At 38.6% G+C, this 15,463-nt stretch overlaps 1 protein-coding gene across 6 annotated transcripts in view; it reads left to right on the top strand.

Moving 5' to 3' along the window:
* The window catches only part of LOC103057326 (uncharacterized), a 142,573-nt gene that overhangs the window by 109,675 nt on the left and 17,435 nt on the right, over nt 1-15,463 (top strand). The gene's annotated exons all lie outside the window — the stretch shown is intronic.

Genomic DNA, 15,463 nt, shown 5'->3' with positions numbered 1-15,463 from the left:
GAATTTCAACAAATAACTAGTCAAGATACTGCCAGTGTTCTCCATTTCTAGCCCACCTTGCAAGTGTCTCCCTTTTTTAGCATGACAAGAAGAACAATAATAGCAGTGGGTTACTATGGAAGACTTAACAGCATGCAGACTTCATCTTCAAGGCCAACAAATGCCTATTTTCCACTTGATATGGTTAGGTTATTGTCAGGGAATTTTGTTTTATCTGAACATCTATTTTTCAGGCCCTCCTAGGACAATCTGTTCAGAAAAAAAACAGAAGTGTCTAGTATTTTCAATGTTCCAGACGACGCTGGCAGGTGGCCACAAACCTTTCCAAACCCCATCTTTTCTACCTCCACCAGAAGTTGTGGGAAAGGGGGGAAGGAGAATCATGTTTATGATAAATCAGATACAATAATAACAAATATGAAACAAGCCAGAGGGACTTCACATCATTAATGATTACACGCAAGACAAAATGGCTATGTACAATCATTCCCATACATAATCGTTTGCATGAGCATGTGAATTTTGATAGAATTACCTTGACTGATAAATATAACAATCCTTCTATTATAATATCTACAGCAGAGTTGAAAGCTCAAGGGAAAGGGAAACAGTAGTGAAATCCACTACATCCACATGTCAAATTGTGAGATAAAATTTTATAAATAGATTGAACTCATAACTGGCTTTATTTGTTTGTTTGCCCCACCAAACTTCAGGGGTAGAACTAGGTGCCCTTGACCTTAAGGAATTTGTTGATGCTTAGAAAACTTGAGAATTTGTGTTTTAGTCCCCCTTATTTCAGGAGAAATGAGGAAAAAGAACTACAAATTCCCAGGCTTTCCAATTGCAATCTATATTTCAGAAAATCCCCCTTCATTCCTATATGGAACTTAAAGAGAAGTGTGGTCTCAAGCTCAATAAGCAGCTTACTACTTAATTTCTTCTGTTCAGAAAGAGTGTTGTTTTGGTTTGGTTAAAAAGCAGCTGGGAGAGGGGCAATTTAAAGCAGATCAAAAGCTGCCAGGAAAAGAATTAAGCAGCTTCTTCATCTTCTCTCTGAACACATATACACATAAATATACACATGTTCTCTATTGAAACATTTATGGCTGTCTTGCATTAAAGAAACAGAAGAGAGGAGAAAAGAGTTCTAAAGCAGTGTTCCTCAACCTTGGCAACTTTAAGATGTATGGACTTCAACTCCCAGAATTCCCCAGCCACCAGTGCTGGCCGGGGAATTCTGGGAGTTGAAGTCTACACATCTTAAAGTTGCCAAGGTTGAGGAACTCTGTTCTAAAGTAATGATAAGATTCTATAACTTTATAATGCAGAGTCATCATTTTTCAACACTTCAGTTGTCAACAAAGTGGGGGGCATCAAAAATGTATCTTGAGATCAAACAGACCATCCACATCACCATCCACATCACTTTCATAGCCACAAAAGTATGAATATTTTGCCCATTTTCTAGTTGTTTGTCATCCTTTCGTAAATCAAATGTGCCTTGGTAATATGGATGAAGCAAGGCAGGATTTTGTATGAGGGCAAGGCCAGGCCAGGCCAGGCCAGGCCAACCACAAACAAACAAAACCATCCACCTACATTAAAAAAGCATATAGTTGCTTACTAAAGTCCCTGCAATTTTCTTGGCAAGATTTCAGAAGTGCTTTGCCATTGCTTTCTCCTTAGCATTGAGAGAGAGGGACTAGCCCAAAGTCACCCAGCTGGCTCTGTGTCTAAGTCAGGACTAGAAGTCACAGTCTCCCAATCTCTAGCCTGATACCTTAACCACTACACCAAACTGGCTCTCTGATTTTACGTCAGCCCTCAAATACCCTGTTTTGTGTTGGATCACTAACAGGAGTGTACCTAGTAGCATATGTCTAACTTTCAACCAATGGAGCACCACTTCCAATAGCACCCTACAACCCATCGATACTGGGCTATCAGATCTGGGCTGCAGAAGTCCAGAAGGCCACTAGATGGAAGGAAAGCATTAGGGGTTTCAGTAACTTTTTGCTAGATTTTTGTAGCCCAGATCTGGTAGTGCTAATCAAAGGCCAAATGAAATACTAGGTTTGCAGCTTTTATCTATTTTTATCATTATTATTATATATTCTGAATGTTTGTAATCTTGCATCAACTTTTGTAGAGGAATACAATGTAAGCATGGTCCTTTTAATAAAAATATGTCCACATGTTTAATTCAGAATGCACTTTAACATTTTCAGTAGCTTCTTCCGTCTAGAACTCACAGCCCCACATACATTTCCATTTAAATATAGAAAGTTTTAGAAATGAAGATCAATCACGGGGTTATCATTTTAATGCCAAAACAAATTGCAATTTTTTTCTGTTTGCTTCACACTTTGAAATCAAATACAATGTCTAGAGTCCAGCAAAAGCAATAACTCTGAAATGTTCATATCAATTTCTGTTAGCATTTCAACTTCAAAAGATACTAATGTTTTCGGGTTGGGGGAAGACAACTTTAGATGTGTATTTTTTTTTCTTCCTGCACAAACCTCTGAAACTGTAAAGTTCTGAAATCATGCATCATTTGACAAAAGGTATCTTATTTACAGTGAATCACCTATTTGTTTTAGGATCTTTGAATTGGGATTTTCCAAATCATTTAGAAAGGATTCAAATAGTTTGGAATTGTTTTTGAAGGTTTTTTTCCCCCCTAAAATGTCATAACAATCTGAATACAATTACTTCTCTTTTATCTTAAGCTATGTTTTTCTCAAGATGTAAATAACCTTTTGAGCCTATAGTCACTTCTAACATTCTCCTCCCTTTTGCAAACTGTTCTGCAGATGTTTTTCATAGAAAGGCTAAAGTTCTGTTTTATTATTGTTCATACTTCTTAACAATGAGCACAGTTGGCTTTGTTTCAACACCCTCAGCTGTTTTTTGGTGGTTGCAAATGTAATGATGCTTTGAATTTTAAGCACAAGTTTAGTAATTTAAACTCAAATGTTGGATAGGACAGTTCAGTTACTTACCAATAAATAAATAAACTAATTACAAAAGATTTGTAATTAAACTAGTTGTATGTGTGAAGGAGAGTGTAGATCTAGATGTAGGCATGCAGACAGTAAGACCAAACTGATTCTACACATGACAACCTACCCCACACTAGGGGAAGGCATTAGTAAGCTGGGGAAATTCCTAAATTTAACAACTACGTATCGCCATTCCTGTAAGGCAGAATATTTTCCCAGACCTGATATACTCTGACATAATTCCCATGTTTTTCAGCATTAAATTATATTAGCCTACCCCACTTGGTCCAGCAGAAGGGGTGTGTTGCAGACCCCAATCAAGGAATTTCAACTTGTGGAATCTAGGAAGAGGGCCTTTTCTGCAGTGGCCCCCGCTTTGTGGAACAACCTACCTCCCAAGGTGCAGTGTGCCCCGACTCTCATGGCCTTCAGGAAAGGCGTGAAAACTTGGCTATGCCAGAAAGCCTGAGGGCTGGATGGGGGCTCCTACCAGTGGAAGTGGCTTGTGGGATAATTGACCTTGTCCCCCAGTCATCTTGAATGTTTTTTAATATTTATGTATAGGGTTGTTTTATAGTTGGATTTTAATTAATTAATTTTTATAATACCTTTATTATTATATTATATTATATTATATTATATTATATTATATTATATTAAGAATACAATTAAAAAAAGAGAGAGAATATAGTAAAGATAGAAAATAGAACTAAAAGAAAAAAGACAAAAACTAAAATAGTGAAGATAGATAGAACAGAACGGAAAGCGACTTCCGACTATCTCCCATACAGATATATATACAAATTTTAAAAAAAATTAATCTCTTACCACTAGTTAATCCAAATTCACATTATTTCTATCAACACAAACCACTTAATTATTAAAACCCGCAATCAACACTTTCGTTCCCCCCCACACACACACAAGCATGTAATCTAAGAAGGGTTGCCATAAGGAGACGAATTTAAAAAGCAATATTATCTCTTATTAATACTATTAATTTTGCCATTTAAATCAAGTCCATTAGATAATCCATTCTTCTGCTGTAGGTATTTGTGGGACCTTCCATCTTTCTTGGGCTGTTCATCTTCCAGATTCATCTATAACAACATCTTATACATTTTAACAATAACATATTCATCATTTATACAAAAACATTTAAACAGTTGCATATAAGGAGATCACTAAGATATAAAGCCTTCTAACTCTAACTATTCTGGATTTTAATTAATTAATTAATTTTAATTATTTATATGGTACTGTTTTTTTAATGGCTTGAGTTTTTGCTTTTAATCGTGAGCCGCCCAGAATCACCCGTTGGGGGAGATGGGTGGCATACAAATTTAATAAACAAACAAACAAATTAATTAATTAATTAAACAGCTTGAATACATGAGAATCTAGACCAAAGAGATGCACTTCTAGGAAAGGACAGGTGCCTCTTCCAGAACTTTCCAGAAGAACCAGGTGTGTACACCAAGCACTCTAGTTCATTGCTAATCCCACTCCCCTGCCTAGAAAAAAGACTAAATCAAGCCCAGTGTTCAAATTAATGCATTTATTAAAGAATCCAGCAAAGAGGACCAAGGCACAGTGAGTGTGGGACAGCACTGACTTTAAAAAATTATTTAGAGGTCACACATGATCAAAGAGGCAACTGAGACTGAGTTCTATGAACTTAGTAGTTAAATCTACAATACTTTTTTAAAAAGCCTTGTTCACATCAGATTCTTTCTTTCATGAGTGCAAGAATAGCACATGGTACCAGGAGTACCAAGGAAGAAGAGAAGACAATAAAGCAAGAACCAAAACAGAGGAAGCAGAGCATCTAAAGATTCCTGAAGAACTGTTCTTTGGCTTATAGTTTGTCCCCGGCTGAGGTTTTGTTTCACAGAAAACTCTAAACTATCTTGCCTAGGTTTCTATAGCTTGTTGATACCCATAGCATTATGCTCTCTTAGCACAAATGGTTGCATAAGCAAACTCAGAGTTCTGTTTTATGATCAAGGGTCCAGAACTTCACCACCTTTGAAAATTAATGCTCAGGTCTAGGATCTTGAAAAACGTTTTGGTTGGCAGTTCATTGAAACTGCACTTGTGAGCATCTCATGGTATAATATGGCAGATTTTCCCAGTTGGGTGCCCTTCAGGTTGCAGACTTCAATGCAGAAATTTCAACAACAGCCATACTCATTGAGGAATTCTGGAAACTAAAATTAATCCATCTGGAGGGCATCCAGATTTGGAAAGGCTGAAGTAAAGTCTATCCATAACCTAACCGTGAACTAGGTTAATCAGCCGCTGTCTTCGTATGTGCTCTCACTATTGGAACATTGGAGTTCTGGGAGACAGACTCCATGTTTCTTCAGTGATTAGTTATGTGGTTCACTGGATCAGCAACTACATCACATGAATACAAAGCATAGTTCAAAATGGTACATGCATATTTGTAACCTCAACCTATTGCCAGTTTAATACTGATTTCATGCTGGCTGGAGGGAATAACAACAAGGAGGAGATAGATGAAGATGCCACAATACTGGTGGTGGAGGAATTGGCAGCAGGGCTGATGGGCTGGCAGCTAGACATTGCTTCCATGTGGTTCCCTCAAACCTGATAGCACTGGAGACCCAAATATGTGCAGTAGCATAAATACCATCTTCCAAAACTTTCTGTAAGTAGGGGAACCAACCTCATTGGGACAGAGTAGAATATCTAAAAGCAGCCATGCTGATTGGCTGGAAAAGTGAACAGTCTTGTTGCACAGAGCTTCCACTTGGTGGACATATCATTCAAGGAGCAATTAAAGGAGTTTCAATGGTTAGATAAACTCCCCTCTCCTTTCAGTATAGAATTAATTTGACATAGCCACTTGAAACATCTGATCATGCTTATTATTGGTATGAATGTTGCGGTGAGAAAAGGAGTACCCCCCTAAATTCAGATAAGCTCTGCAGTTCCAAAAACAGTGAGAAGTACCTTTTAGAATCTCATTTCATTCCTGTGGCCTATATTTTGCTTGTTAAATCTTTTTTGGAGATCCAATTTTCCCAAATTATCTTCCCACCTCAGTTCACCATCTTCCCAATTCCATTGTACAATTTTATATAATATGGCTTCAGTGAGTGAAAAAAAAATAGCTACAATTTGATTTATATGAAAAGGGAAAAAGACTGAAGAGGGGCAGGGAAATAGAAAAGAAAAGGGCAGGAGGAATAAATAGAAAGTTTACAGAATTCTTCACTGAGTTGTGTGTCATGTGGTACATTCCATCTGATACAGACACATTTCTCTTATTTTACATACAGTTCAAGAACTTTATTCCAACCTGATTTGGTCCAGAACATGGTCCAACTCTCCATATAACGATTTACCTAAAACACCTTTGTATTCTGTTTGTGTAGTTACAGCATGATGTTCTCTGCAAAGGAGTTGTCTCAGTACATTAGATTATCAGGAGGGAAAACTGTTTCCCTTCACTTGGGTGAAGTACAGGGACGAATCCGCAGCCAGTTTCCATGGGGAAGGTTGCATGTCAAGTACCTATGGAAAAACCATTATAATAAAATCATATTTTGCCTAGCTTTTACCTTAGACCATTTGGCAAGTGAGGAACTAGACATCTAAAGGGTGGGGGGGAGGAGCTAAAATCACCCTCTTCTATATATTCAAAAAGTGATAGCTTAAAGGTTTTTGTTGGCATGCTTCTTTCTGCTGTTGCTGGATTGCAGCCTGCCCCTTCCTTCTCCATCCTATCCAGGCCTATTTTGCATCTTCACAATAGTCTAAGCATCAATATGGGGCATGAGGGAGGGGTGAGTGGAAGATAATGGCTGCCACCACCCTGCATCGTGACCTTCTTTTTCAAGAGAATCAAGAAGCTGATTATTATTATTCCAGAAAAATAATATCTGCCGAGAAATTTCAGCTCAGCTCTGTGTACGTCAGAAAGGTCAATCACATGTTCTTGTAGAACAAAGACCTTCCTATGGTCAAGCCCAGAACATCAGGCTCAGGAAATGGAACTTAATGTAACAGCTAATGAGTTCATCCAGGGAACACCAATTAGAAAGACCACAGCCTGTGGCGAAGACTTCTCTAAATGCATGAGTGTGTTCGGAAGGCTGTAGCCTGAGAGCAAAAACTCCTTACATCGAGTGTCCTATCTGCATCTCATCCTGGCTATAATGGTATGGGGTTTCTTTTCTCCTCCTCCTCCTCCTCCTCTCTCCCTCTCTCTCTTTCTCTCTTTTTTAACATCACTTCAAAGAACATTCTTGGCTTTTCATTTATTTTTCATTTCCTCCTGTTTTTTTTCCCCATTGGCATCAATGACTCCTTCTGCTATCAGGTGTTGCCTCCCTTTTGCCTTTTGCCTTGATACCCAAAAGCTTAGTGCCAAAAGGCAGACCTACATCTTTCCAAGCAAAGCAAAGAGGGTGACATTTGACAACTTCACATAGGTAGCCGATCCCTGCTCAATCACTGAGAATGTGAGTCTTCAACTGGGAGCAGCTTTGGGTTCTGGTGGGGTAAAAATACCTAATGAGAAGAACAACTCTAAAATGTTGCTCTGGGGGTGGGGGAGAAGAATTCTTTTCCACAGAGCTTTACATTGCTGAACTCAAAAAGTTCTTTTCATACCCAGGACTTGAAATTTTATCTGTTGCAGCTCTGTGCTGTAGCTTCCCCTGCCCTCCCTGTCTCATTGGATTCACCTAATTAAAAGGAACCATTATCTTATTAAGGCTTATAGAAAGCAACTCCCCAAGGGGAAGGGAGGAACCTGGCTGAATAAGGCTCTGTATGTTTATATCCTACACATATTTACTCAAGGGTAATTCCCAGTGAACTCAAAAGGGTTTATTTTCTAAGAAGGCATGTTTAAGCTTATGCTATTAAAGTCATTTCCCCCTTATACTCCTGGATTCTTCTGAAAGAACAAAAATTAATATTTATCGCATTTCATATAATTAGATGAGTTACTGATTTTGAACTAAGTTCTTTGCTTGAGGTTCAGAGTGGGCACTTTCATTCAGAGCTTCTTCCCAGGAGAGAGGATTAAAAGATCAAAACAGTGCTATGCTATTCTCATAGGCATATTGGAATATAGTTACTGGCAGTGCAGTAGAGTTCCTAGATGACTCAGAACCTAATGCTCCCTTAACCTTCTTTTTTTCTTCCAATTTTATTGTTGTTTTTTAAACAAGATTCAAAACACAGAATACAAACATAGAAAAAATACAATGAATTACTAAAGACACTTAATAAATCACTTTAAAAAACTAGACAGAACCAAGAAATAAAAAAGAAAATCCCCTCCCAAATTTAGCTTCCTAATTAAAATAAAAATAAAAATAAAACCAATACTATAGGTCATTTCTACCAAGACATTTCTTTCTTCCACCTGACTTTTCAGGCCACTCTTTGTATAACCATGACAATTCTGTGTGTTTTGAACATGGAGTTTGCCCAATCTCAGAGAAAGAAGGAGAGGGAAGCTTTTGAAAAGCAAGACTAATTCCCTTAAGAGGAGCATAAAATGTTAACCCGAATCCAGTATAATTTATCCGATAATTTGCAAGGTAGTCCATTTGGGTTGGACCTCAGGGGAAAAACAGAAATAGCTGTTGAATACTGGATCAGATTGCCTGGGGTGGCAGTAGATTTTCATTCACTGGAAAGGATTAAACCAGAGTTTTTCAACCTTGGCAACTTTAAGATGTGCGGTCTTCAACTCCCAGAATTCCCTAGCCAGCATGATTAAACACTGGTTTAAACAGAGGCTGGAGAGCCATCTTTGGGACATGCTGCACTAGTGGATTCCAACACTGGTCAGGGGCTGGACAAGATGATTTCCAAGGTCCCTTTTGCTTCCAGATGGAAAAAAAACAAAATGGCATCACCTTCCCTTACATGTACAAAAGGTGACCAGATGGACAGTCGAAGAGTTCTTCAGCATTGGGACTGCAATAGAATATTCTACTCCTTGCAAGGTAGGGGGAGACTAGTTTAGGGGGAACTACATTGTGTCCTGCTCTTTTCTCCCTCTGGATTGCTATTGCCTTTGTACTTATCTCCTGGCCCTGTCTTGGCTAAGCCCCTGTATCCTGCCTTCTGCCCAATTGTTCACTCCCAGCAACAAAACAGCTGGATTTTTTTTTTTAGATTTTTTATCCTGCCTTTCTTTGTTTTCAAGGTGGCGAACATACCTAATACTCCTTCCTCCTCCTATTTTCCCCACAACAACAACCCTGTGAGGTGAGTTGGGCTGAGAGAGTGTGACTGGCCCAAAGTCACCCAGCTGGCTTTCATGCCTCAGGCAGGACTAGAACTCACAGCCTGGAGCCTTAACCACTAGACCAAATTGGCTCTCTGTAAGCTTCTTATATATCCAGTTGAATGTAAGAGAAAACTCACTTGGCCTCTATGATTCTTCCCTTTCTTTACCCAGGACAACCTCTGAGAAGGGCCACATCTGCATTCCATCTGTATTTGCCTTGCCCTGGGTCAACATTTGTATTTCAGTTATATTTCATCCCATATTGCAAGCCTCACATTGAATAATCTCACACATTCATTATTCTCTGCTTTGCACCTTATTATGAAATCATGCTTTGAGAGGGACAATGAGAGCACCCAAGAGAAATGATACTACACAAGCCATTACAAAATGCAGCGTTGATGTCAGAGTCAAGATAATAACTGGAATAATGGTGGCAGATGTATGCTAGGGAATTCAGAAATTGGAAATACCACAGGCGGCTGCCTCTGCGAATTGATTCCAGGTGGTCAGTTTCATCAGTAATTATGCAGGGACGCATAGGGCAAGGTGGCTAACCAGTCTGCAGGAAAAAAAAAAAGAAAAGGTATTATTGTGCTCCATCCTCATCTTCCTAAGCTTTTCAGACTGGCAACGATCCTCTCACCAGATAAAATAAAAGCAGCAACAGCACTGTGCAGTTTGCATCGGGCAAAACACGGCCTGGTGAATTAGATTAGCTGGGGCGATGTCTTTGTTTTCCTCTGAATGACAATCATGTGCTATGCCCTTAAAATGCAATTGCCAAAAAAAGGCATTTGGGACTCCAGCATTAATGTCATCAGACATTATCTCTTAATTAATATCTGGCAGTACTCCGGTAATGGAACAATGGAAATTTCAATGGAAGAAAAACATTAAATTCATACTGAATATTCTATTTACAGAAAACTGGTATAAGATGTTTCAGTGCTGATATATTTCTCCAGGACTGATTGCTCAAGTGGACAGTTCATTCTCTAAAAATTGTTGGAAATGGTTGGAACATTTTTTCCAATTGTGGTGGCAATGTTGTAAAGCTCAACGTTTTTTGAAAATGATTTATAATAGAAGGAAACAAATTTTAAAAACTGAATTTCCTTTCCAACCTGCTATTTTTTAATTACATTTTATTCAACCTTACATTCCCTCAAAGTGTTCTTAATTAGCTTTGTACATAGTATCTGTTCCAAGGATACTTTGGGCTTCCTATTGAAAAGTACACCTGGTTCCTTCTGCAGAAAAATGGCTAATTAAACTTTGGGAGTATGCCTTGATGTCCAAAATAACTTTGTATTTCAAAAATAAATCTGCCATAGAATTTAATTTAACTTGGAAACAATTTGTGGATTATAATTTCACATACAGGTTTGTACCACATCTGAAATTTGGGTTTCTCTTAACATAGAGTCTTTATTGCTTGGAGAGAAATTAATCTCATTTTATGATTTATACTGTGCTGACTATTGCTGTTAATATTCGCAAATTATTTGGATTTTAACAATGATTTGTAGTTTTAAAAATGATATTGTATATTCAGTCACTTAAAACTAATCAATGAAATTTTGGCATAAGGTTTGGAGTTGCTCTTTATTTAAGTAGCCTGAATTGGAAAAGAACATGGTACTCCCCTGTCATCACTTTCAGCTTTTGCTTTGTGTGAAAGCTTTCCCCATGGGACCCACTGAACTGAACTGGAGGAAAAGTCTCCCAAAGGGCTATTCTGACAGCTAAGGTCAGTGTTGTCCAAACTTGGCCACTTTAAGATGAGTGGACTTCAACTCCCAGAATTCCCCAGCCAGCCATGCTGGCTGGGGAATTCTGGGAGTTGAAGTCCACTCATCTTAAAGTGGCCAAGTTTGGACAACACTGGCTAAGGTTACCATTCACTGTTGTTTTAATGCGCTAAACGTCTGTACAATGTTGCCATCTATGTTAAGCATTATGGCATCTCTTGAATAATGGCCAGTTAAGCAATTGTTGAAAGCAGAGGAGCCCCACCAAGAAAAAAAGTTGGTAATTGTAATGCTAGTTGACAGATAGATGAGTTTTGTTACAGAGTGATAAAAACTGGCAGCACGGAACAAACCTTTTGCCAAATGCTGCTATGGGAAAAGTGGTGATATGTAAAAAAAAATTGATATTTTTCTTGACAAGGCAGGTAAGAGGCTGTGCAACTTGATTGTGGCTGAAATGAGAGCTATATCTTTCGCCATCTCACCACCAAAACAAGCCATTAACTATACAAAAGTTGTAATCAGGGATGTAAACTCCCCATAAATTGAGCTTAATTTTTTTCTTTTTTCTTTAATGACAGAAAGTAAAATGATAGTTCTCAATTTAAAAACTGTAGAACTATAGTTAATTATTATTCTGTCTTTTAAGAAAACAGTGGGGAAGACTGCTTTCTTCAGAAAGCCTGATCAAATAAGCTGATATGTCAAGATTACTCAAAGTCACAGAGCATTCCTCCCTTATCAAGGATTGAACTCTTCTGATAGACTGATACCTAGGGATGGGGGGGGGGCAGATTTTGTTTGGCCCAGTTCTTAAGAACAATTTCCCCAGTTTCTCATGTTTCTTCATAAAAGAGAAAGGCAGATCTTTAAAACAGGAATGAAATGAATAAAACTGACAGACTTATCCACATCTAGCGACATCACAATAGATCAGTGTTTCTCAACCTTGGAAACTTTCAGATAGGTGGACTTCAACTCCCAGAATTCTGCAGCCAGTCATGAAAGTTTCCAAGGTTGAGAAACACTGCAATAAATTATTTACATAAGTCAAACACATTATCTGTGTGGATAAGGGAAATTACAACTCAGAAATGAAGAACAAATAGTTAATATTATTGGTCTTGTAACAATGATTGGTATGAGTATTACTTAAAAGGATCTTTAGATGTGAAGATGAAGCAGGGAGTTGATGAGCTTTTCAACATGTATTAAGAATAAACAGTCTTATAACCTGAAGAACGTAACCTGTATGTGTTCTGCTATCAAGATGTCCAATTATACAGAAAGTCAACATGAACAGGTCCTTCTGTTCTCCGCAATAGTGGGATTACAGATAAACCTGGACTGTATTTAGCTTTTCTATTGAGAAAGACACCATGACAAAGGAAACCATATAATTCTTTCCAAGCCAATTGTGAATCACCATTAAAAAGCTTTTGCCTTCAATAGTCAAAAAAGAAAAAGGAGATATCATGCTTGTTCAATATACTGATTGATGAGCCTGCATTGGGTCTATATGGAGTAATGAGGTGATTCCTTTCATCAAAGCAAACAGGTAACATGTTATCCAGGAGCATCTGCATGGATGGCAGGTATAAAAAAAAAATCAAGATGGCGGCTACAAACATCTGACTGAAGTCCCACCCCTTTTGTACATGCATTCATGTACTTCAATCACAAGCCATCTTGCCTGTTTTGATACCACCCCCACCCTCACCGATGCCTCTAGAGATCATGCTACTTTACTTTGCTCTTAGAGGCAAGGTGACTTCATTGCTTCATGAAGCAGAACGAATGTTTGAGCGAATGTTTTGTGCAGAACTTGCATCAAAGAGAAGCACTCCTTCAGTGATATGCAGAACCCTAGGTTGCATGATTTCTTAAAATGTTGAATAGTTGGCAATAGTCACTCATTTGTTTTCTCAACAATGTTTAGGGAAATTTGCAGCAAAGCTATTGCATGAAGTAGCTTCGGGATGACTTTCCTATTAGTTCAGTTGCTAACAGTCTATCAACACAGCCAATTAACAGAATAGTGACATTGCTGGACAATATCAGGTTTTCTACATATTTGCTTCCTGCCCCAGGCAAACTTTCCCAACATTAGATGCTGCTGAAGCCCTGCAGTAGATCAAGGGTCTCGCAGCAGGTGTTTCACTCATTCTTCCTGTCCAAATTCTCCATAAATGAATCCCAGCCACATATGGGAAGAAAAATAAAGGTGTCATGCCAGCAAGCAGAGAAATGCAGAAGAGAGAAAGGCTGCAATCCTGAAGATACTTAACAAGAATTTGTCCTAGTGAGTTCAGTGCAGCTATTAGTAAACATTTTTACAGATACTGGTTTAATGAGTGTGAGACTGTCAAATTGTGCTACAGAAATAATTCATTATTGCTGTGATAGATGCAAGAGTCAAAACAAATTACATATTCATTTACAACTAGGTGTTTGGGGCACCCTTTGTGAGGATGTTGTCAGGAGCCTAAGTAGATCTCTTCCTCCTATGTGCTTGCACTCCTCATCTCTTGTATCCCACTCTCTCCAGCCATCCTGAGGTGGAAGCTGAGACCAGAAAAATGCCTCTTCTAGATTTATACCCCTGTTAAAAGCCAGCAAAAGCAGAGAGGAGAATCAGTAGGCCAGGGGGTGAAGGAGCGGCCATTGGCCTCTGATAAGTTGGTGGTCTTGGCAAATATCTAGCATTGCTGAGTGTCTTCTGGCTGTTATATATTTGCTTGGCTCTGTGCCCTTCAGTTGGCACAATTTGTTCTCTCTAATGCCGTCTCATATAGCAATCTTAGTAGAACTGTACTGTTCTGACATCATCCTGTTTTCATGATGCTCAAGCTTCCAGGATCTAATTGATGGCTTGTATTGCACTCAATTGATTTTGCCTTTAATAATATTATGCAGCTAGCCAAAGCGACTGGCTATGTCATTCCATCAGCTATTCTGTTCCTTTCAGATGCTCAACAAATGCACAACAGCCTGAGCCAGCATGAACAATTTCCAGGCATTACGGAGGTTGTAGAGCTACAGGTCCTCCATCAAGGTTTCCCAATATGTCACCACATGATTTCCTTTCTTAATGTTTCCATTTCTAATTTATCTTGCATTTCTCCACTACCACCATGTTTTACAGTATCTGATGCAGAGTATTAATTCATGTGCTTATTGTTATAAAAATTGAATTAGGTATATCTGAGCATATGGAAAATGCCTTGCTGTAATATTTTATTAACCAACCCCATAAAAACATGTGATTAAAATAGTCACCATAAGGTTAAGCCTCTGTAGAGTATCTTTCAATTACTTCTTAATAAACATACCTAGAATTCAATTTATAGTAACTCGAGACAGCATTGAAAAACTGAATAGCCGAATGCTGCTGTCTCCAGCATCTGTTGTAGCATTTATATGCTCTCCGTAAACTTGGAAACTGGATGTAAATATCATGGCCAGTAGCCACTGATACTCCATCATTTTCTCTAACTCTTTTTTCAGAGTTATCAAAGTAGCAAATTTCATTCCATGAGGCATTTGCTTATTTTGTGTTCTGCCTAATCAAATTAAGCAAACCAATTGCAGAGATCCAAAAATCACTGTGACAAGTCATATTATTCAGATACCAAAATTGATACCTTGGTTTCACTCACCCACTTCCAATTATAGTTCTCTGAAGTACAGAGCAGAGCTGTCAAAAGGAGGACCACCTTTCTTGGCCCCTTCCTGTGCTGGGCTTCCCAAGGTCATCTGATGGGACTCATTTCTTAACTCTCAGTGTGAAGCCACAATATATCGCGGCAGACTGGTGAGCTCCATACCATTGATCTAACTGCTATCATAACTGTCCCGTAGAGAGGGGGGTCTTAGGTGCCCATTCTTGGAGATGCAACCTGAGCCTTTCACAACATGCAAAGCATGAGCTCTGCCTCTAAGTGATAATGTCTCTCCTGTTACTACTAGATGGATGATTATTGCTTTCCTCAAAAATTAGCAGCAGCAATAATGACTTTTCTTTTGTTGTTGATAGTAACTGTTCTCCAAGGTCAGCTTCAAGAACAAGAATTGGAGAGGTGGGTTCTCTCAGGCCACTTCTGCCAAGATTCCAGGTTTTCCTCTGGGTTCCTAGGCCAAGCAGCAGGCAATTTCAGGGAGAGGGTTAGATGGAGATGTAAACTGTGGCCTGATAATATGGCGAGATGTTTAAACTATTAACCCAAGTAGTGGGCCTAGCCATACTACCAGTTTGTTTCATTATGAGTTCATGCCTGATGACAACATCTTCTACTCACCCCCAGCTGACCACAAATGCAACCTCTGTCTGTATTTTCATGCTCCAAACTGAAAGTAGTATTTCCCAGCTTGTGCTGGTTCAAGACTGCTGTGTTTTATTTATTAATGTTTTTTAAAAC

This window comes from Python bivittatus, unplaced genomic scaffold, assembly GCF_059951505.1.
Source record: "Python bivittatus isolate LINGU-HERP-01145 unplaced genomic scaffold, Pbiv_v1 ctg000610_np1212, whole genome shotgun sequence".
In the NCBI taxonomy this organism is placed as follows: Eukaryota; Metazoa; Chordata; class Lepidosauria; order Squamata; family Pythonidae; genus Python; species Python bivittatus.
This window is presented reverse-complemented; position numbering and strand designations above follow the sequence as displayed.